A 23,630-nucleotide genomic window follows, 5' to 3' on the forward strand; every position below is an offset into this window, starting at 1 on the left:
ATATTCCAATGTGTATATGAACCACATTTTCTTTATTCAATTCATTAGTTGATGGAAACTTAGGTTTCTCCATTTCTTAACTATTGTGAACAGTGCTTCAACCAACATGAGAGCGCAGATCTCTTCAATATACTGATTTTTATTTCCTTTGGATATAAATCCATATATATGTGCTGGATCATATTGTAGTTCTATTTTTAATTTTTGGAGGGAGGAATCATCATACAATTTTCCATAATGGTTGGACCAATTTACATTCCTACCAATAATGTGTAAGAGTTCCCTTTCCCCCACATTCTTTCCAACACTCGCCTTTATTCTTCTTTTTTTTATTTTTTTTATTGTTGGTTGTTCAAAACGTTACATAGTTCTTGATATATCATCTTTCACACTTTGCTTCAAGTGGGTTATGAACTGCCATTTTTAGCCCATATACAGATTGCAGAATCACATCAGTTACACATCCATTGATTTACATATTGCCATACTAGTGTCTGTTGTGTTCTGCTGCCTTTCCTATACTCTACTATCCCCCCTCCCCTCCCCTCCCCTGCCCTCTTCTCTCTCTACCCCCTCTACTGGCATTCATTTGTCCCCCTTGTATTATTTTTCCCTTTCCCCTCATTTCCTCTTGTATGTAATTCTGTATAACTCTGAGGGTCTCCTTCCATTTCCATGCAATTTCCCTTTTCTCTCCCTTTCCCTCCCACCTCTCATCTCTGTTTAATGTTAATCTTCTTCTCATGCTCTTTGTCCCTACTCTGTTCTTAGTTACTCTCCTTATATCAAAGAAGACATTTGGCATTTGTTTTTTAGGGATTGGCTAGCTTCACTTAGCATAATCTGCTCTAATGCCATCCATTTCCCTGTAAATTCTATGATTTTGTCATTTTTTAATGCAGAGTAATACTCCATTGTGTATAAATGCCACATTTTTTTTATCCATTCGTCTATTGAAGGGCATCTAGGTTGGTTCCACAGTCTTGCTATTGTGAATTGTGCTGCTATGAACATCGATGTAGCAGTGTCCCTGTAGCATGCTCTTTTTAGGTCTTTAGGGAATAGACCAAGAAGGGGAATAGCTGGGTCAAATGGTGGCTCCATTCCCAGCTTTCCAAGAAATCTCCATACTGCTTTCCAAATTGGCTGCACCAATTTGCAGTCCCACCAGCAATGTACAAGTGTACCCTTTTCCCCCACATCCTCACCAGCACTTGTTGTTGTTTGACTTCCTAATGGCTGCCAATCTTACTGGAGTGAGATGGTATCTTAGGGTGGTTTTGATTTGCATTTCTCTGACAGCTAGAGATGGTGAGCATTTTTTCATGTACTTGTTGATTGACTGTATGTCCTCCTCTGAGAAGTGTCTGTTCAGGTCCTTGGCCCATTTGTTGATTGGGTTGTTTGTTCTCTTATTGTCTAATTTTTGGAGTTCTTTGTATACTCTGGATATTAGGGCTCTATCTGAAGTGTGAGGAGTAAAGATTTGTACCCAAGATGTAGGCTCTCTATTTACCTCTCTTATTGTTTCTTTTGCTGAGAAAAAACTTTTTAGTTTGAGTAAGTCCCATTTGTTGATTCTAGTTATTAACTTTTGTGCTATGGGTGTCCTATTGAGGAATTTGGAGCCCGACCCCACAGTATGTAGATCGTAGCCAACTTTTTCTTCTATCAGACGGCGTGTCTCTGATTTGATATCAAGCTCCTTGATCCATTTTGAATTCACTTTTGTGCATGGCGAGAGAAAGGGATTCAGTTTCATTTTGTTGCATATGGATTTCCAGTTTTCCCAGCACCATTTGTTGAAGATGCTATCCTTCCTCCATTGCATGCTTTTAGCCCCTTTATCAAATATAAGGTAGTTGTAGTTTTGTGGATTGGTTTCTGTGTCCTCTACTCTGTACCAAGACTAGGTTTTCTTTTGGATCTGCATTGGCATGTTTTTCAGCTACAAAGAGCAGAGGGAAAGGCGTGAAAACAAGGGTGACTGGCATTTCTAGAGCAACACTGCCATCAAATGGAAGCTTTTAGCATGTTGCTTCCACCTCCTCCTCAAGTGTTCAGTGGGGAAAGCCTCTAATATAAGCAAAGGTAGATTGGGGCATTCAGAGAATTCTGGGACAGGCTCTTGCTTCTACACCACTTACCTCAGAGTCAGTATAGAAGCCACAGAGGTAGGCCTGCTCCCCAAGGACTGTGGGGTGACCAAGGCCTATCAGGCTCAGGAAGTGATAAAGGCCAGGCCTTGGTGGCTGCCATGTTTAACAACCATGAGACAAAACTACTTCAGGGCATTTGACTCCTTGATCCCTGGGCTTACAGCAGGAGCAAGGTTAACCAGTGTTAGCCCTGTCCTAGGGTTATCAGAGCAGCAGGGAACCTGCAGTCCAACATCCAGACAAGGAAAAGAAAAGCAGGGGTGGCCACCCTGTCAGGGGTAGCCTATTGTGGAGAAAATAAAAACTTCCTGATTATTGAGTACTAGTTTGAGACAAAGAAGAAGAAGGCAGGGCTGGGGATGTGGCTCAAGTGGTAGCGCGCTCGCCTGGCATGTGTGCGGCCCAGGTTCCATCCTCAGCACCACATATAAATAAAGATGTTGTGTCTGCAGAAAACTAAAAAATAAATAAATATTAAAAAATTCTCTCTCTCTCTCTCTAAAAAAAAAAAAAAGAAGAAGAATAAGGCAGATGCATTACAATTCAAGTTTTGTCTGCTTGTTCTTATTCCCTTCAAAGAAAGTCTGGGTCAGACTCCAAGGGATGCCATTCTGCACCTCTGCCACAGAGGAGAAAGGGCTCCCTACCAAGTCACCCTAAGAATGAACCTAAACATATCCAAGCACAGCTTTATCTGTACCACTGGAGGTTGGGTGAGACCATAGTACCAACTTCAAGAAAAGATGAGTCTCCAAGAATGAGCCCAAGTAGCTAACTGGGCCTAATGTTCAAAATGGAGCCTGGTAGCCATTTGTTGACTGTGGAGTCACATAGTACTTTGTATTTCTACAAGGACCATTAGCTAAACATGTGGCCTTTGCCTGGCCATGTTCCCATACCACTTGCAAAGATAAATAGCCTCTGGACCTGACCAATGAACTATATCTGCATTTATAGTAATATGTAAATGTTAACCAATCAGGAATGGGTTTAGTTACTTACCTATTTACATAAAAACAAACCAATCAGGATTTAGCACAATTTCATCCTTTGTGTGCATAAGCCAACTAGAGTAAGTACCTGGTTATTATATAGGTGGAACTTCATCTATATAAGCTAGCCACTTTGCTTTATTATCTAAGGCTGCCTCTCCCCATTTACAAACTGTTTTCTGTTAAAAAAATAAAATAAAATGTCTCTTTTTATTTTTTATCTTAAGCATTTTCCCTAGTGAGTTTTTGTTGATAGTAAGTTCAGTAACTTGATGCTGGGTACAAAGTTAGAACCAAGCTACCAACTGTCTCCCAAGGAACCTTCTGAATTGGGCATTCTCAAGGCCTGCTTGACTATGAGGTCTCAGGCTGTCAGAAACAAAGGGCAGAGTGCCAGAGATATCAGGAATGGTGTAAAAGCAGATGAGAAACTGCCATTCCAAGAAAATGGGAGCACATGGCTCCTCTCCCATTGCTGTCTCCTGGTTTTCAAATACTATTGGTCCCACACTTAAGACCAGTCAGAAGAGAAGCCAGGGGGCACACTAGAGTCATGGGTCCTTGCGTCTGACCCAGGTTCAATCAGTCATCTTCCATCAGAAGGCCTATAGTAGAAAACATGTAAGATGTATTGTGCTTCTGAGGACTCTATTGTTTTAAAATGAAGGGATACATCAAAACATTACACTTCTCGGCCAGGTGTGGTGGTGCACACCTGTAATCCCAGTGGCTTGGGAGGCTGAGACAGGAGAATCACAAGTTCAAAGCCAGCCTCAGCAATAGCGAGGTACTAAGCAACTCAGTAAGACCCTGTCTCTAAATAAATACAAAATTGGGCTGGGGATGAGGTTCAAGGGCCGTGTGTCCCTGAGTTCAGTCCCCAGTACTTCCCCCCACCACAAAAATAAATAAATAAATAAATAAATAAATAAAACACTACACTTCTCTAAGTTCCCTGGTACATCAGAGATAGATTAAGGGCCATGGAAGAGATTGGCCTTAGGCTGTACAAGTGAGTGAATATTCCCCTCTTCAGTAAAGCATACTTGTAAAAATCTAGCAAGAGCAAGCTCCCTATCCTAACTGATCTGGTGGAGGGCCACAGTACAGAGAGCTGTATCAAACAGAGATCACAATATGATAGATGGCATAGGCATAGTGGGAAGGGAGCTACAGTCAATGTCAGAAAGGCAAAGGCCCAAAAGATCTGGCTCTCCTCCTGGGATACCTGTTCTTTGTTTCTTGGGCATGCGGGGCCGAGTCTTCTCTTTCCCAGGTTCGTGTAGGGAGCTCAAGTGTTCTTTCAGTAGTACATGGCCCCACTGGACCTTTTCCTCTCCCCACTACACTACAGAACACGTCTTAAGTTTCAGGGACTGATTCCAATCCCTTTAGGTGGACACGCATTCCCTGGATAATCATCCATGTGTCTCCTACTTTGGGTCTCACCACAGGGACCTCACTCAAGGGTCTTTTTAAATTAATCATGGCTGAAAATTCTGGAAGACAATACTATTGCCCCTATGCCAGAAATCTACCTACCCTGGCAGTGTCTCCTTGCCAAGGAGCACTGACATACCATAATAATTACAGTTTTTGTAGGATAAAATTGACAATTTTTTAAAGCAGAAGGAAGAGAACAAAGATAACTCACCATAATACCAGCACCCAGCGATGATCCAGGATCACAGTGGCCCTTTCTCTCTGTGTGCTATTCAACCTGCAACAAGACACTAGAATGTCCTTCACTTCATTTGGGACCACTAAAGTGATGATCAAAAGGTGGCATGGTACATCCCATCCAGCCAACCTAGAGAGTGTTTTCAGGCTACCATGTTGGTTTTGGGGTCAATTGTGATTTCTGAGGAAAGCATAGCAAGAAATCAAATCTATTCAACTTTGGGAATTTGTATGGATGCAACTTGGGGTTGTTTTTAAAAAAGATGCAGCACAAATAAAATAGTACTTTGTAGAGCCAGATGATACACTGTCCTATGATCTCATTTCTGTTGAGAACCAAAGCCATCTCCTTGGGTATATCCTTAGAGAGCTTCACTCCTCATCTCTGTATTTATTTGATTACAGTTGACTAGCTATAAGAATATTATCACAAGCCTGTTTCCTCCACCACCCTAAAATGGAGAACCAGCCCTCTGACTGACCAGCAACTCATCTGGCTCATGTGTAGATGAAGGAAACCAGATACCTCCATTCTGGGTGCACAGAGATCTGCTGTACTGACTTTTTTTTTTTAAAGAGAGAATTTAAATATTTATTTATTTGTTTTTAGTTTTCGGCGGGCACAACATCTTTGTTTGTATGTGGTGCTGAGGATCGAACCCCGGCCGCACGCATGCCAGGCGAGCGCGCTACCGCTTGAGCCGCATCCCCAGCCCCTGACGTTCTATGTAAGGGTGAACATGCAAGGATTGGCTATGTCTCATTCTGCCAGGCCACTCATTTCTAGTTGGACAAGGACACTATGCCCATTGCACACACACTTTGTACACAACCTCATAACTAGTTGTATTTCTAAAAAAAAAAAAAAAAAAGAGGAGGGAAAGTTGCATGTGATGGTGCACACTTGTAATTCCAGCAACTCAACAGGTTGAGGCAGGAGGATCACAAGTTCAAAGGCAGCCTCAGCAAGCTAGTGAGACCTTATCTGAACATAAAAAATTAGAGAGAGAAGAAAAAGAGAAATTTAATGTCCAGAGAATTGGGACACCATAAATACACAATATTCCCAACCCCAGGAAAAGACATGGGCACCTTGTGCAGTTGTTGGAGGGGAAATGGAAAGGATCAGTAGGATGCTGCACAGATATGTAACAGCCAGGAGACAATTATTTTATGAAAACACTGAAATATAACATTCTATTTGTGAGCTTTGTGGGATCAAAGAGAAGGGCAAAAGTAGACATACCTCTATATTTGTTTATGGAAAATTATATCTGGTCTCATAATATGCAGGAGGGCTGGGAGACAAAGAGACAACATGAGAACAGTAACACTACAATGTTATGGGCTATCACTTTCATTGGGAGCAATCTCTATCCATAGTGGCATCTCTAAAGTGGTTGTAGGAGAAAAGAAATGAGAATATGCACACACACACACACACACACACACACGAAGGTAAGTGTGTATGTATACATTTGTGTATGCATTCATGTATGAAGGACCAAACACTGGGGTGTGTAAGTGGAGAACACAATAGGTTGCACATAGAGCTTCCTAGAATGGGCAGAAGAGAGGCTTTGAGGGAAAAATGAAGGGAAAGTTCAGGTTTTTTCATCCTACCTCAAGCAACCATTGGACCCAAGATGACCCTATCAAACCCTTGAAATAACTGCAATTGTACCCCGCAAAATGGCTCTTAACATATTTGGATTTAAATCCCCAAGGAGGCTAGGTATGGTGGCATATGCCTGTAATCCCAGAGACAGGAGGATCGCTGGTTCAAAGCCAGCCTCATCAACCACGAGGCACCAAGCAACTCAGTGAGACCCTGTCTCTAAATAAAATACAAAATAGGGCTGGGGATGTGGCTCAGTGGTCAAGTTTCCCTGGGTTCAATCCCTAGTACCCTCCCCAAACCCCCAAGGAGATGATGTAGTGATTTATATACAGATGCACTTATTCCTTCAGAAATTTCTTCATAGACATTTTTGCTTCCCTCAGAGAGTCTGAGAGGAAAGGACACTACCTCTTCCAGTACCCCAACAACTTAAGAGGCAATTCTAGGGCTTGGATGGCTTTTGGGCCTGCCTTTATCTTTTTTTCATCTGCAAAGGGTGGAGTGAGAAGAGCAGAAAGCCAGGGTGGTTGGCATTTTTGAAGCAATAGTGCCATCAAGTGGAAACTTTATGAGCACAGTTTCCAGAACTTTGTTTCCAGAAGAAAAGTTTTCTGATATGAGAAAGGGTAGGTTTGATGTATGCAGGGAATTCTGGGACTGGCCCCAACCAACTCACTGAGTAACTTCAGAGTCACCGTGAAAGCCATGAAGCCACAGTGACCCACCAAAGAGTTCTCAGCAGTTGGGCTTGCCAGGCTCTGGAGGAGGTGGGGTGACAGGTCTAGGTGGCTGCCATGTTTGGCAATGAGAAACAAGGCTACTACAGGGCATTTGGCTCCTTGATCCCTGTCCTTGGTATAAAATAGAAGTCAGCCAGCAGGGCTGTGCTCTGGAGTCTCAGTATCTTGGGAAACCTGGGACTCAATTTTGCATCTAATAGAAGCAGGTCTAGCCAAGTAAAGGGGAAGCAAGAATGTCCACCTCATCAGGGGCATCCTCTTATAGAAAAGATGGAAACTATTGTTATGATTATAGAGTATAAGACTTAAAAAAACAAGAGTAGAGCAGGTGTATTACAGTTCAAGTTTCCTCTGCTTTAATCTAATTCAGGTCAAAGACAATCTGGGTTACACATCTTAATCATTCCACACATCTTTTCAAATATGGCAGGGGGTGGCAACAATACCAACTAGGGACACATAATTCCAAAGGCACATCATTTTCTGGAATCTGGGGACCCAAATCTGTTTTGTGCATGTGGTTATGGCTACTGAGTGTGTGACCCAGTTCTTCTCCTTAGGAAAGGCACCTGGTTCACATACTCAGGGTGGGGGCAAGGGGCAGAGTTTATGATCTTTGAGTATGGCTATCCCACAGTGCAGCTCTAGATCAAAGAATGCACATAGAGGGGCTGGGGCTGTAGCTCAGTGGTAGAGCACTTGCCTCTCACTTGTGAGGTACTGGGTTCAATCCTCAGCACCATATAAAATAAATAAATAAAGATATTTTAAAAAAAGGAATGTACATAGAGACCACCATACTCACAACTTTGGGCTGGGACCTATAGATCTAAACTCTGCCCTGGGGCTTGTCAAATAAGGTTGGTCTGGCTCAGAAGGCTCTATACATTAAGATCGCTTGGCAACATTCTGAAAAGACAAGAGTATGAAATGAAGAAGAGGGGACAGAGAGCACTTTTCAGCCTGTCTGAGAGAAAAGGAGAAAAGGAATACAGGGCTGGGCCTTTAGACTTGCCTTGGGAAAGCACCAACCAGGGAACACATCCTCAGTTAGGTAGGAGCTAACAAAGCACATATCTATACCAGATGTTCTCCAGAAATAGAAATCAGGCATCCATAAGGAAGGGCTGTGTGCTCAGGAGTATGAATCTTGTTCCTACCCTTGGCAGACATGCCAGAATTATGGTAGATCTTGGAGAGATGGGTTAGGAAGATGGGAAGGAAAAGGGCTGGATGAATAGGGACGAACAGGGAAATACGACATACATAAGAAGGTAAGTAAGTGTGTGTATATACACATATGTGTGCATTCATCTGTGAGAGGATGAGTGAGTGTTTCAGTAGAGAATACAACCACTGTTCTAAATAGAGCTGCAAAAGCAAAGGCCCTTGCTAAGGTTACCTGCTTCTCTGAGGCCACTGGGCCCTCTTCTTGACCCAAGAACCCCGAACATGGGGCAATTAATGGATAGCGAACTGCTGAGATCCCTTAGAGGTGAGCCAGGACATCAATCTCTCTGTCTTCTCACTTGATTTGCCTCCAATTAGGGTCTTGCTTCTCTCTACTCCTTTTAAGTGCTGCTGCTCTTCAGTCCTTAAGCAGGATGAGGCCACTGGTTAGGAATTGGTTAGATGAGGACAGAAGAAAAACAACAGCACAGCAATAAAAGGGAAAATCCAGGGACTCATCCCACCTTGAAGCATTAAGTCTATTTTCCCCATGAAAGCACTAGGAGTTTATGCACAGTCACCTGATCCATATAATATCAATAGGTGAGCCGAGAAAACTGGGATGCTACGAACAAGACATTTGGATTGACATAAGGAGATGATATAGCAATGGTTTTCCAGGTACATCTATTTGTTTTGGTGTTTTGCCTTAGATATCAACATTCCCTATGGAAAGCCTGAAAAGGACACCATTTTGTAAGTATCTCACCTTAGTATTCCCAGATTTAGTGCCTAGATGGCGTTAGAGTCTGTAAACAAGTCAAAATAACACCTGGCATTTAGCCAGGGGAATGTTAGAGTTCGTAAACAAGTCTGGATGGTGCCTGGCAAAATGCCAGAGGGAGTGGTTTGAGAAGTAACAAAAGCGAGCCATTAAGTGTGGAGATTCCTTATTGGTTGACTGATGTATCTAGTTTATGCTAATTAGATAAGCTGTGTGGAATGTATAAATACTGCTCCTGTCCTGCAATAAACGGCTTCCACTCCTCCTGTATCAACGTACACAAGTTGTTCATCACCCCCCTGGTTATTTTGCTGCAGCCGGACTGCGGCAGATGGCTTTTTGGCCTGCATTCAAATTTTTGTCCACAAAGGATGGAGAGAGGGTCCTCAGGGCAAGGGTAGTTGGCATTTTTGAAGCAACAGTGTCATCAAATGGAAGGGTTTTGAACACGGCTTCTAGCCTCTCTGTGTATTAGGTGTGGAAGGCCTCTGATATGAGGAAAGGTAGGTTTCTAGCACTCAGAATTTGGGGACTGGCCTTAACCACTCCACCAGGATCCTCCACTGTCACTGTTGAAGCCAAGTGGCTAGACTTTCTCACTGAGGAATCCTGTATGTTCAGGCCTAACAGGCTCAGGAGGAGGCAGGTGGGAGTGTGGAGACTGGAAGAGTTTGCGGAGTGTGGCAATGTTGCCAGAAATGGTGGCTGCCAAGTATGGCAAAGGGAGCTGAACTACTGAAGGGCAGTTGGTTCCATGATCCTTGCCCTTGGTACAGAAGCAAGGTTGGCTAGTGGGGGTCCTGCATGTGGGGTTTAGGACCACAAGCAACCCAGGACTCCATGTCACATCTGGAGGACCCAGGCCCAGCTAAGTAAAGGGGCAACAGGTTGTTACCCTGTTAGGGGCAGATTCTTACAGAGAAGATAGAAAGATGTCTTAATTGCTGGATACTAGATCAAGGCAAGGAAAAGTAAGGCAGGTACATTATGGTTCAACTTCTGTCAGCTTTACTCTTACATCAAAGAAAGTCTGGGTTATAGGCCTCAAGAGATGATCCTCTTCACATCTTCTCACATAGGATAAAGGGTACTGGAGATACCCATTTAGTATTGGTAAGCCCAGAGAAACATCATTCTCTGGAGTTGGAGAATCAGGTCTATTCTGGATGTATGCTTGTGATTTGAAATAGTCCAATAATGCCCTATTTCCCAATCTCTCAACATTGGATATAGTTCTTCTTCCCCCACCCACCCCCAGATGCCCCAGCCAGTGCGCCTGACCGGTGGGGGCGCCTCCGTGGCTTCCCCTCCTGGCCTGGCACCGGCTGCTTGGGGGAGTCCTCGGGGAAAGGCTGGGCTGCTGGGCTTCCCGAAGCCCAGGTTGCGGCCAAGGCCTCTCCGCCTGCCCTCAGGCTTTACCATTGTGCCTGCGACAGTGGCAGGGAGCACTCCCTGGCCGCTTCCACCTCGGCTCGAGGACGGGCACCGACACGGACACCCACAGGAGCCAGCATTTGCTGGAACTTTGTTGCCCTGGGGCCCATTTCCACACCGAGGGCTTGGTCTCTCCCTACCCCACCTCCAATCGGCCAAACGGATGTCCCTTAGGAGGGCACCCGGGTACCACCCCGCGGAGGGGCAGGCACTCACACATGCTCACAGGCACACAGGGACACGCACGAGCGCCCGCACAGAGACGCCGCCACCTCCCGGCCCGCCTCCTTTCAGTGGGTCCTCCTCGCCAACTCCCACCGGCCCCACCACCTGGACCCCCAGAGGCCTCCTGTTTGAACGCCACGACGGCTGAGCTGGACAGCCCAGGCAGAAGCCGATGGCTCTGTCTTCTTACCACCACCGCCACTAACACCCACCGCCACCCCAGCCGCAGCAGCTACTGAGGATGTCTACTGGACATTGACAGCCCACTTCTTGGGCCTGGACCACAGTGAAGCCTGGGAGGGCCACCACCCAGTTTGAACAGACAGGACAGGCTCCCCAACCACAGTGGCCTGGGGGAAGTATACTGTACTGTTTAAAAAAAGACCCAAAATATGTTGTGTTCAAGAGACTCATCTCCTAGGAAAAGACATCCACAGACTGAGGGTGAAAGGTTGGGAAAAAACTAGCATTCACATGGACTGTGTAAACAAGCAGGGTTTTCTACCCTCATATTAGATAAAGTGGAAAGGTGAAAGTTTGGGGAAAAAACATATCACTCACATGGAGTGTATAAACAAGCAAGGGTTTCTATCTGCATATCAGATAAAGTGTACTTTAAGCTAAAGTTAGTCAGAAAGAATAAAGAAGGACATTTCCACTGCTTAAGGGAATCATACATCAACAAGACATAACAATCATAAATGTCTATGCCCCAAACAATGGAGCATTTACATATATCAAACAAACCCTTCTGGATTTCAAGAATCAAATAGACCACAAGACAATACTACTGGGTGACTTTAACACACTTCTATCACCACTGAGTACATCTTCCAAACAAAAACTAAACAAAGAAACTACAGAACTATATAATACAATCAACAATTTAGACTTAACAGACATATATAGAATATTTCATCCTTCAATGATCGAATACACTTTGTTTTCAGCAGCACATGGATCCTACTCTAAAACAGACTATATCTTATTCCACAAAGCAACTCGTAGCAAATACAAAAGAAAAGAAAGAACTACTACTATGCTGCATTCTATCAGATTATAATGGAATGAAACTAGAAATCAACGATAAAATAAAAAATAGAAGCTACCCCAACACCTGGGGACTAAATAACATGCCTTTGAATGACAAATGGATAGCAGAAGCAATAAGGGAGGAATTAAAAAAACACTTTGAGAACACCAATACAACATATCAAAATCTCTGGGACATTATGAAAGCAGTGCTAAGAGCAAAGTTCATTGCATTGAGCTCATTCATTAAAAGAGTAAAAAGTCATTAATAAATGACCAAACATTACATCTCAATACCTTAGAAAGAGAAGAACAAATCAACACCAAAAGCAGTAGAAGACTGGAAATAATTAAAATCAAGATGGAATCAATGAAATTGAAACAAAAGAAACAATTCAAAAAGTTGACAAAATGAAAGATGGTTATTCGAATAAATAAATAAAATTGATAAACCCTTAGCTACACTAACAAAGAAGGAGAGAAAAATCAAATTACTAAAATATGTGATGAATAAGGAAATGTTACGAAGGATACTACTGAATTACAGAAGATAATCAGAAGCTATTTTGTAAATTTATACCCCAATAAAACAGAAAATCTCCAAAGACATTGACAAATATCTAGAGACATATGATTTACCCACACTGAATCAAGGAACAGGATGTGGTGGTACATGCCTGTAATCCCAGAGGCTTGGGAGGCTGAGACAGGAAGATCAGGAGTTCAAAGCCAACCTCAGCAACAGGGAGGTGCTAAGCAACTCAGTGACACCCCATCTCTAAATAAAGATACAAATTGGGCTGAGGATGTGGCTCAGTGGCCAAGTGCCCCTGAATTCAATCCCTGGTACCCTCCCGCCCTCCCCCCCCCCCCAAAAAAAAAAAAATAGGGCTGGATTCCATACACAATTTAAACAATTTCAAGAAATGAAATAGAAGATGCCATCAAAAGCCTACCAATTAAGAAAAGCCCAGGACCAGACAGATTCTGAGTCAAGTTCTACTAAGACCTTCAAGGAAGAATTAACACCAATATTCTGCAAATTATCCCATAAAATAGAAAAGGAGGGAACCCTTCCAAACTCATTCTATGAAGGCTAGTATCACCCTGATACCAAAACTAAACAAAGACATCAAGGAAAGAAAACTTCAGATCAATATCCCTGATGAACATAGATGCAGAAATACTCAATTCTGGCAATTTGCATACAAAAACAAATTTAGAAGATAGTGCACCATGATCAAGTGGGGTCCATCCCAGGTATTCTAATCAGCTTTTCTGCTGTTGTGACTAAAGGATCTGATCAGAACAACTATAGAGGAGGAAAAGTTCATTCGAGGGCTCACAGTTTCAGAGGTCTGAGTCCATAGAAGGGTGGCTCCAGAACATCATGGCAGAGTGTGTGGCAGAGGAAAGCAGCTCACATCATGGTGATCAAGAAGCAGAGAGAGAAACTCCACTCTCCAGATACAAATACATACAAAAAAGGCATGTCTAATTCCAACTTCCTCCAGCCACACATTTCCACTTCAGTTACCACTCAGTTAATCTCTGATTGGGTTAACACTCTTATAATCCAATAATTTCTTTCTTTCTTTTTTTGGTACCCTAGGTATTGAACTCAGGGGCATTTAACCTCTGATCCAAATCCCCAGCCCAAATAATTAAAGAAAATAAAACCATGCTCAGTGCCTCATACCTGTAATCCCAGCAGCTCTGGAGGCTGAGGCAGGAGGATCGAGAGTTCAAAGCTTGTGTCGGCAAAGTTGAGGCACTAAGCAACTCACTGAGACCCTGTTTCTCTCCAAACAAACAAACAAACAAACCACAAAATACAGCTGGGGATGAAATTTAGAGGTCTAGTGCCTCTGAGTTCAATTCCTGATACCCCCTCTTACTCCCCCCCACCCCCCAAAAAATCAGGTCTCAAGCCCCGGCCTCTGCCTCCTCCTGCCAGGTCCTTGGCCTCAGAGCAGCCCCACAACAGCGGAGGTGGTGGGCGTGGTCAGGCAGGGTCCCCTCCATTCTTTTTGTCCCCAAGGAGGAGGAATCCCAATCGGGGTGATTGCTCGCCCTCACTGGCTTCCTCCTAGGTCCCTGTGCTATGGGGAAGTCTGAGCTGATCCAGAAGACCAAGATGGCCAAAAAGTTCGAGCGTGAGATTACTTGACTGAGCTAGGAAACAACATGTCCAAGCAAGAGGACAAACTGCTCTCTGTGGCCTGGAAGACTGTGGTCAGGAGCCACAGTCCCACAAGTTGCAGCTGATTAGGGACTAACCTGTATCACTCTGGATTTTTTTTTTTTTTTTTTAACCAGGGATTCCCCCCTTCCGCTCCAATGTGAAAGCTCTTGTCGTTCAATGGATTCTTCCAAATGGAGCCGTTTTTTTATAGGTCATTCATTAAAGGAAATTGTTCCTGGGAGCTCACACCTAGGTTCTTCAGACCGCCATTTAACTGCTCAGATCAAACTGACCTAGCTCACTGTGGGTCGGGAGAATCCCGGTGGGGCGAAACGATCTGCAATCTGAGATCAGAGATCAGCGGGGCAGCATCTCTTCCCTCTCACTCTTTGGCCGCCAGCTACAAGGAAACCATTACAGGCTCACAGACGGGGAGGGCCAGAGGAATTCTCCTTGGCGCCTCACTCTACACTTGTCAGGAAAATTAGGTAGCAGTAAAAACTAGGCGCCCCCAAACACAAGACCCGGGAGGGTCCTCATGATCCTGCTTAGGCCACGGAGTCTTCCAATGCACGGGAGACCACCTTACTGTGGACCCGCAGACACACTGCTCAAGGTCACACGAGCACAGGCAGATAAAAGTGGAATTCAGTGTGATCTATTCATACAAGCACACAACATAACATGGTCAATAGCATTCAGCAGTTCTTTCGCTTTTCCATGGTTCTACCCTCTCCCCGAGACCCCCTTCCTCTACTCCACTGTAGGGAATGGGAAAGTTCCATTCAAGAAAGGCTGCTGGGATCCGGTCCCCCGGCTGGACTTCTCCCTTATCAGGGAAAGGATAGGAGAAAAAAAAAAAAAAGGCACAGGAGACTTACCTGGGTGAAGCCTCCTGTCAGCGGGAAAGGCCTGACAGCTCAGATCTCACGCTGGGTCCAATTGGACCCCACTGTGTCTTTTGTGGTAAACGATGACCCCAAGGACGTTTCCATTTCCCCGGAGGGCCAGGGGGTTATAGTCAATCTGGAAAGACAGGAGTTGATAATCGGATGCTTCGGAGTCATTTGAGATCAATATGCTCTCATAATTAAAGATTTTCTTTTTTCATGATTAGAACTGGTAGCCAGTATATGATGTTAAAATAAATGAACTGGAAAGAGATTCAGAATCATGAAAACATTAAAAAAACTATATTGAACAAGGCTTAAAGGTAATTAAAACAGAACTATTGTATAAGATAGAATTTCTACATAGATTTTATGCTATGGCAGAGGAAAACAACTGATTAAAATGCCATTCATTTTGTTTTTGTCTGTGATACTCAAGGATGCTTCTTTTCTCCTTGGGGTATTGAAATTGAGCTGGTAAAAAAAGCCAGTTGAACATTGTTTTAATTTCTTTCTATAACATTTTTCATTTGATTTTTTGGACACTGGAATTATAAGTTTTAATTGTCTTCTAAAAATTGAGGTTCAACAACATCTAGGGTCAACTGAACAAGATAGTTCAATTTCACACAGACTTTTTTGCACACAAATTTTTAAAAAATATTTTTGTTAGTGTTATAGTTATAAATAACAGTGGGGTTCATCTTGACATATTCCTAAATGCATAATATAATTTCCTCCACTTCAATCGATGAGGACATAGTACAAAATGAAATCTGAAATGAAGCAGATACAGGATCCGCCCCCGCCCTGCCAGGCCTGGCCATGCTGAGGATGGAACCTAGGGTATTGTGCATGCTAGGCAAGAGCTCTCCACCACTCAGCTCCATCCCCAGCCCGGGATCAATTTTTTTTTCCTACTGCAAGACCTATGCTAATTCTATGTTCACTACTAGGAACCTTTGAATACCCTAGATATCTAACCGATTTTTATTTATTTATTTGGCGGGAGATGTGACGTGAAAATGTGAACGCTCTTGTCGTTCAATGCATTCTTCCAAATGGAGCCGTTTTTTTTTTTTTTTTTTTTTTTTTTTTTTTTTTTTTTTTTTTTTTTTAATAGGTCATTCATTAAAGGAAATGTTCCTGGGAGCTCACACCTAGGTTCTTCAGACCGCGGTTTAACTGCTCAGCTCAAACCGACCTAGCTCACTGTGGGTGGGAAGAACCCCGGTGGGGCGAAACGATCTGCGATCTGAGGTCAGAGATCAGCGGGGCAGCATCTCTTCCCTCTTGCTCTTCGCCCACCAGCTACCGGCCCACAGACGGGGAAGGCCAGAGGAATTCTCCTTGGCACCTCTCTCTACACTTGTCAGGAAAACTAGGTAGCGGTAAAAACTAGGGGCACCCAAACACAAGACCCGGGAGGGTCCACGTGGCCCTGCCTAGGCCACCGAGTCTTCTGATGCACGGGAGACGACCTTACTGTGGACCTGCAGTTAAAAAAAAAAAAAAAAAAAAAAAGGCACAGGAGACTTACTTGGGGGAGGCCTCGCGTCAGTGGGAAAGGCCTGACAGCTCGGATCTCGGCGCTGGATCCAGTTGGACCCCACTGTGTCCTTTGTGGTAAACGATGCCGCATGACCCCAATGAAGCATGGATTTTCCCGGAGGGCCAGGGGGCTTTAGGCTAGCTGGAAGGAGAGGCGCTGGGAATTCGGGTTTCAGATGTTGGCCCCGCCTAGGGGCGGAGTGGAACATCATAAGATACTTCCGGATGCGGATGCCTGAAGAGAGAGGAGAGGGGCGCCTGGGAAAGTCAGGTGGGAACTATGTCTTAGTTGCTATTTGCTCAGGAGAACCTATTTGTCTCCTTTGAGTAAGGCGCTTGTTGGGAAGAGGGCAAAGGATGACTAACGGCTGGGGTTGTGTCTCCGTGGTAAAACGCACAAGCGTAAGGTACTGGGTTGGATCCCCAGCATCATGTTAAAACCAACCACGAAAACAACAACAAAAACCACCTAAATAAACAAAATAAAGGTATTGTGTCCAGTGCAACTAAAAACATTAAAAAAATGACCAAAGGAACAACAAAACTGAAGATTTACCATTCAACATCCACAAAAGTATTTGGAGCTTTCACATTTTCACTTCACATCGCCCCCCAAATAAATAAATAAATAAATAAATAGATATCTAGGGTATTCAAATGTTAGTTGTAGTGAAGATAGAATTAGCATAGGTCTTGCAATAGGAAAAAAAAAATTGATCCCGGGCTGGGGATGAAGCTGATTGGTGGAGAGCTTTTGCCTAGCATGCACAATACCCTAGGTTCCATCCTTAGCATGGTGAGGGATCCTGTATCTGCTTCATTTCAGATTTCATTTTGTACTATGTCCTCATCGATTGAAGTGGAGGAAATTATATTATGCATTTAGGAATATGTCAAGATGAACCCCTCTATTATGTATATACTACAACACTAACAAAAATATTTTAAAAGGATATTTGGAGGAAAAAATGTTGAAATAAATAACTTTTCACTGGGATTGGTGCAAATCTGTAATCCCAGCAACTCGGTAGCCTGAGGCAGAAGGATCTGAAGTTTGAGAAGAGCCTCATCAATTAGTGAGATCCTGTCTCAATAAAGGGGGGTTTGAGGTTTGCTGGCTATGTAGTTCAGTGTTAGGGTTCAATCCCTAGTACCACAAAAAGTACCCTTTCAAATTCTAAGTTCATGATTCATTTTCCTAAGGTCATTAAAGCTCTAATTGGTCCCTCCTTGACTGTGAAGCTAGTTCCCAAAACTAGGCACTCCCAGCAGTTATCACTCCCTGCTCTTTATGGGACCTGCACCTTTTTTGAGGCCTTCCAGGGCTGCTGCAGGTGGTGTGAAACCACCTGACCAATTTGTCTATCTTCCTTTATTTTGAAAAAGGAATAACTCCTCTTCCACCTATAAGTTTATATAAGAAAATGGAAGATAGCCTACTATGACCCCCACACTGAGAAGAGGATTGTTGAATTGAGGCCTGTATCCTTCCAGTACTTTGATCTCTAAGAAAAGTATGTGTGGTGGAGGGAGGGAGAGAAATGCAAATAAAGATTCCATTTTTTTCCCACAGTAGAACAGTTAATTTTATTTGTTCAAGAGCTCTTATTGCAAGTACTAAAACGAGCCTGGGCTTTGATCCTGTAACCCATATCGCATATTAAAGAAGCAGCAAACTGACCCATGTACATGGATGCAGACTAAAGGCTCAGGTTTTCAATTTCTATAGCCTGGAGCTCGGTAGTCACAGGTCTTTTAGGTCCTTCTGGATGTCCCACAGGGTATTTGCACTTTTCTTGAGGTAAGCAACCTCATCATCCTTCAGCTTCTGGTTGATAACACTGGTTAATCCCCCAGCATTGAGGACACATGGAAGGCTCAGGAAGACTTCATTCTCAATGCCATACATGCCCTTTACCATGGTTGATACTGGGTGAATTCTGGATAGATTTTTAAACATGGATTCAATAAGGTCAGCCACACTTAAGCCAATAGCCCAGTTGGTGTATCCTTTTTTCTTGATGACTTCATAGGCACTTTCAACCACCATCTTATGCACTTCCTTCCAGTTTTCACTATCATTGTCTGTTCCCATTTCTGGATTTAGTTCCTGGAGAGAGAAACACCAGCCACATTCACTCCACCTCACACAGCCACACTTGAGTTGCCATGTTCTCCCAGAATCCATCCGTGGCAGCTGCTGGGATGAATGCCAAGTTTCTCAGCCATAAGATAGCGAAATCCAGCAGAATCCAGATTACACCCACTTCCAATCACACGTTGCTTGGGTAATCCACTTAGTTTCCAGGTAACATATGTAAGAATGTCCACTGGGTTGGAAACCACAATTATGATGCAATCGGGACTATACTTGACAATTTGAGGAATAATGAATTTGAAGACATTGACATTTCTCTGCACCAGATTGAGATCACTCTCCCCCTCCTGCTGACGGACTCCTGCAGTTACTACCACGATCTTAGAATTGACAGTCACAGAGTAATCTTTATCTGCCATAATTTTAGGTGTTTGAAGAAACAAGCTTCCATACTGCCGATCCATCATTTCTCATTTGAGCTTATCTTCCAAAACATCCACCAGGGGAAGTTCATCAGCCAGAGACTTTCCCAGAATGCTGATAGCACACGCCATACCAACTTGACCAACACCCAGTACAGTGATCTTATTGTTTGGGACTGTCACCTCTTCTTCTGCAACTGGTGCAATGAGTTTTTCCTTGAGGGTTGCCATTTCAAACAGGCGATAGAAGGCTCTGAGACTGCAGGAAGTGTCTTGCGAAGACAATGTCAGCTGCGTGTCTCCTCAGGTGCTGGATCTCAAAGATTCCATTTATTTATTTATTTATTTATTTATTTATTGTTAAACATCAGAAATTTATTGGTTGCTCAAAACATTACATTGATCTTGACATATCATATATCATACATTTGTTTCAAATGGGGTATGAATTCTTATTATTCCCCCGTGTACAGATTGCAGGATCATGTTGATTATACAGCCACGTTTACACATACTGCCAAACAAGTGTCTGTTGTATTCTGCTGCCCTTCCTATCCCCTTCCTAACCCCCTCCCCTCCCCTCCCCTCCCGTCCCTCTACCCCATCTACCATAACTCATTTCTCCACTCTCTCTTATTTTTTTTCCTCCCCTTTGCCTCACATCCTCTTATATGTATTTTTGTATAATAATGCGGGTCTCCTTCCCTCTTCCGTGCAATTCCCCCTCTCTCTCCCATTCCCTCCCACCTCTTGTCCCTATTGATGGTAATCTTCTTCTCATGCTCTTCCTCCTTGCTCTGTTTTGAGTTGCCCCCCTTATATCAAAGAAGACATTCGGCATTTGTTCTTAAGGGATTGGCTGACTTCACTTAGTATAATCTGCTCTAATGCCATCCATTTCCCTGCAAATACCATGATTTTGTTGTTTTTTATTGCTGAGTAATATTCCATTGTGTATAAATGCCACATTTTTTAATCCATTCGTCTATTGAAGGGCATCTAGATTGGTTCCACATTCTAGCTATTGTGAATTGTGCTGCTATGAACATTGATGACGCTGTATCCCTGTAGTATGCTCTTTTTAGGTCTTTTGGGAATAGTCCGAGAAGGGGAATAGCTGGGTCTAATGATGGTTCCATTCCCAGCTTTCCGAGGAATCAAAGATTCCATTTTTTAAACCATAATGTAGAAAGCTCTCTAGGCCCTGTGTAGCCTAGGGCTATTTGGTTACTAAACAATTGACCTCCAAGATATTTTTGTTGATCTTTTTTATTTCTATGAACAAAGTAGTCCTTGATTTTCACTATTTTTTTTAAATTTTATTTTTAGGCTGTACTGGGAATTGAATCCAGGCCTTAGTGCAGGGTAGGCAAGCGCTCTAACATTGAACTAAATCCCCAGCCAATTTCTTCCCTTCCTCTCTCCCTCCCTCCCTTCCTTTGTAAATTTCAAGATACGTGGTCTCTAAGTTGCCCAGGCTGATCTGGAACTTGTGGTCCTCCTGCCTCAGTCTCTTGAGTAGCTAGGATTATAGGACAGCGCCACTCTGCCAGGCTCCCCACTTTATATTTCTTTTTTTTTTTAAAAAAAGAAAAATAATTTCCACAAATGCAGATACCTTACAAGAGAAAATGGAAGTCATGCCTGCTTATGTCCTGTGTAACCATTTTTAAGAAACCCATGGCCTCTGCATCAACCTGCAAGGCAGCACAACTGGACATTGACTGCCAGTAACTCCTCCTTACATCCTGCCTCCAAGCCTCACCCACCCAATTCCCCAGCTGATGACCATCTGAAACCCATACCCCAAGACCACCTGCTAGCTGCTACTTCCAGCCTTAGGCTCAGCTCTAATTTGTAGCCCTTTTTTCTTACCTATTCCCTTGCTGTTTGGGCAAAGGTTGGAGGAAATTGTCAGAGCAAAAGAAGGAGGAAAATGAAGGCCTTGAGATTATTACTCCTGCCAGATAACTTTTTACATTTCAGGTAAATACCAGAAATCTCACGAATCCCAGCTGCTTTCTATTGGTGAGGGGTAGGTTGAGGAAGAGGTTGAAAACTTCACCTTGTAGGAGGTAGGAAGGGAAAGAGCTTCCAATTCCTCCCACAAGGAATTATACTGCAAAGACCTGGGCTGTGAAACTCAGGGCCTCTTTTCTGGAATTTCTCCCTGTCCCCCACCCCCCCTGTCGTCCTGCTTTTTGTAGGCTGTTCCCCTACAAAAAGAACCAAGTCAAAGCCATTTTTCTGTCTGCATTCCCTGAACTGACACAGATTCAGTTAACTGCTCATTGTGCTAGAAAACAGATTCACAGAGGTTAAATGACTTTGCCGAGGTGAATCATAGTGAATTCACCGTGTAGTGCTCCCAGGATGCCAATCTTTTTGCTTTCTCCATGCAAGGAAAAAGTACTCATCATCACTAGTCATTAGAGAAATACAAACCAAAACTATGAACCACTTCACAGCTGCTAGGATAGCTAGAATAAGCTAGAATAGAAAACAAGTGTGGTAAGATAGTGGTGAAATTTTGGAATTCTCATACACTGCTGTGGGAAAAAAAAATGATGTAGGCACTGGGGAAAGCAGTTTGGTGCTTTCATTAAAAGTTAATGAGTTACCACATGATCCCAATCCTAGTTATACAGCCAAGAAAATTGAAAGTGGATATTCAAACAAAAACTTGAATATTTATGGGAGCATTATTCATAAGGCCAAAAACCAGAAACAACACAAATTCCCACCAACAGATGAGTATTTAAACAAAATGTGGTATGTTAATACCATGAATTATTATTTTGGGCTGAGGGTGTAGCTCAATAGTACAGCACTTGCCTGGTGTGAGAGTGGTCCTGAATTTGATTCCCAGTTCCACACACAAATCACCATGAATTATTATTCAGCCATAACAGGGATAGATTTATGACACAACATGGATTAACCATGAAATAGTATAATATGTTAAAGACAGTAGACACATGCATATAGCATGATGGTATTCACATGAAATATCCATGAAATATTCATGTGAATATCCAATATTCAATGAAACAAACAATATTTGTTTTGTGTATAGGCAAACCTAAAAAGTGGTTTAGTAGTTGCCAGAAGCCAGGAGAGAAAGGAATGAGGAATGACTGATAATAGATATAGTCTTTCTTTTGGAGGTGATAAAAAATGTTCTAAAATTGGTTGTAGTAATAGATGTACAATTTTGTGAATATGTTAAAAAACAATGATATGTCTACATTTTTCAAGGACAAATGATATGGTATGTGAATTATATATCAATAATAAAGATAAGATAATTAACACATAGATTTGTTAAAATTTAGGGAAAAGATTGATGGGAAATTTCACAATGTGGGTAAATCAATGTGAGAATACTGTGGCTTATGGATTACTACTTACAGCAAAAGTATACAAAGTATATGTTTTGAGTGCAACATATGGAACTGGAGTACAAAGCATCTACTATGATTATTCTTGCCCAAAATTGCACCTTGATTAAACCAAATCCATAGATTGAACTGCAAGATCTTCTGTTCATGAAGGAACATGTTTTGCACAAGGATGCAAAATATTCTGTAGTGAAATGTAAGAAAGTGAATATTTACAGGACAAATAATAAACCAGTCTCTCATCATAGGCATGGCAAATAAGGGGGCTGTTATGTATTAAAAGAGGAATGGGAGATATTTGAATCAATACTATTTATAATACCTCTTTGGGTCCTAATAAGGACAAATCAAATTTAAGAGGTATATTTATTTCAAACAGGGAAATTGGATGTTTGTGTTTCATGTGCCATTGGACAATAATTGTAATTTTTGTCTGATTCAGTGAGAGTATTTTTTTTTCTAAAATCCATATGTATGTTATTGTTGGGTTGTTGGTGGTGACTTGGTGGCGATTTGGTGGCGACTTAGTGAGGACTTGGTGGCGACTTAGAACAAAGCAGCCCGCACAGGAAAGGAACATCAATCAGGTGCCAGAGGAAACGCCTGTCAATCAGCGAGATCTCCTGACTAACGCCTGTCAATCAGCAGGACCCCCTGGCCAATCCTGGAGTTCAGCCAGCTCCCCTGACCAACTCCAACGGGACAAGGGACCCTAAAAACACCTTTTCCTGTCCCAAGCCCTTCCCTTCCTGCTGTAAGCCCCATAAAAGTCCAGTCCGGTCGAGCTTCCACGCGGTTTCTCCTCAGACCCTTCCCCTGTCCCCTCTGTGGGTCTGATCGAGTTCTGCCCGGGAGTGATATCTCAATAAAGCCTTGTTCAGCGGCCCTTTTAAATCTGCCTCCTTTGGTCGCTGCCTGCCTCACTTGATCTGACAGTTATAATAGACACTATGGATTGCATAGTCTTTTAGATTTCATATATGAAGGCATATGAGACTTGGAATATGCTTTGAAACACACCAGTGAAAAATAGCAAATGAAACATAATTGGTTGAATATTCATTACTGTTGAAGCTTGGTGGGTACGTGGAATTTTCCATATGTTGTTTTATTGGCTTTATTTTAAAGTATCTATGAGAAAGAGTGAACAAGAACAGTTGAGAGTAATAATTTGAATACATTACTGAGAAATATGAATGAAAATAACAAAATTGAAAGAGTCAACTATTAGTGGGTCATTATGGAA

General features: G+C 42.8%; 1 long non-coding RNA gene and 1 pseudogene across 2 annotated transcripts; both read right to left on the reverse strand.

Annotated features, from left to right (window-relative positions):
• Nucleotides 1–1,040: 1,040 nt before the first annotated feature.
• On the reverse strand, nt 1,041–16,751 carry LOC131423268 (uncharacterized). Of its 2 annotated transcripts, XR_009224599.1 has the most exons (5): nt 16,453–16,751; nt 14,904–15,048; nt 8,595–8,786; nt 4,806–4,871; nt 1,043–2,615 (listed from the first exon to the last, which is right to left on the reverse strand). It is a non-coding gene; the product is annotated as an uncharacterized LOC131423268 (long non-coding RNA). The 2 variants fall into 2 exon arrangements; XR_009224600.1 differs by lacking the exon at nt 8,595–8,786 and having other exon boundaries at nt 1,041–2,615.
• Nucleotides 16,752–18,035: 1,284 nt separating this feature from the next.
• LOC124076824 (L-lactate dehydrogenase B chain-like) lies at nt 18,036–19,232 on the reverse strand (annotated as a pseudogene).
• Nucleotides 19,233–23,630: the final 4,398 nt, after the last annotated feature.

The sequence above is a fragment of the Marmota monax genome, unplaced genomic scaffold, assembly GCF_021218885.2.
Source record: "Marmota monax isolate L192 unplaced genomic scaffold, Marmota_monax_Labrador192_F-V1.1 WCK01_AAM20220418_F8-fsc01643, whole genome shotgun sequence".
NCBI lineage: Eukaryota > Metazoa > Chordata > Mammalia > Rodentia > Sciuridae > Marmota > Marmota monax.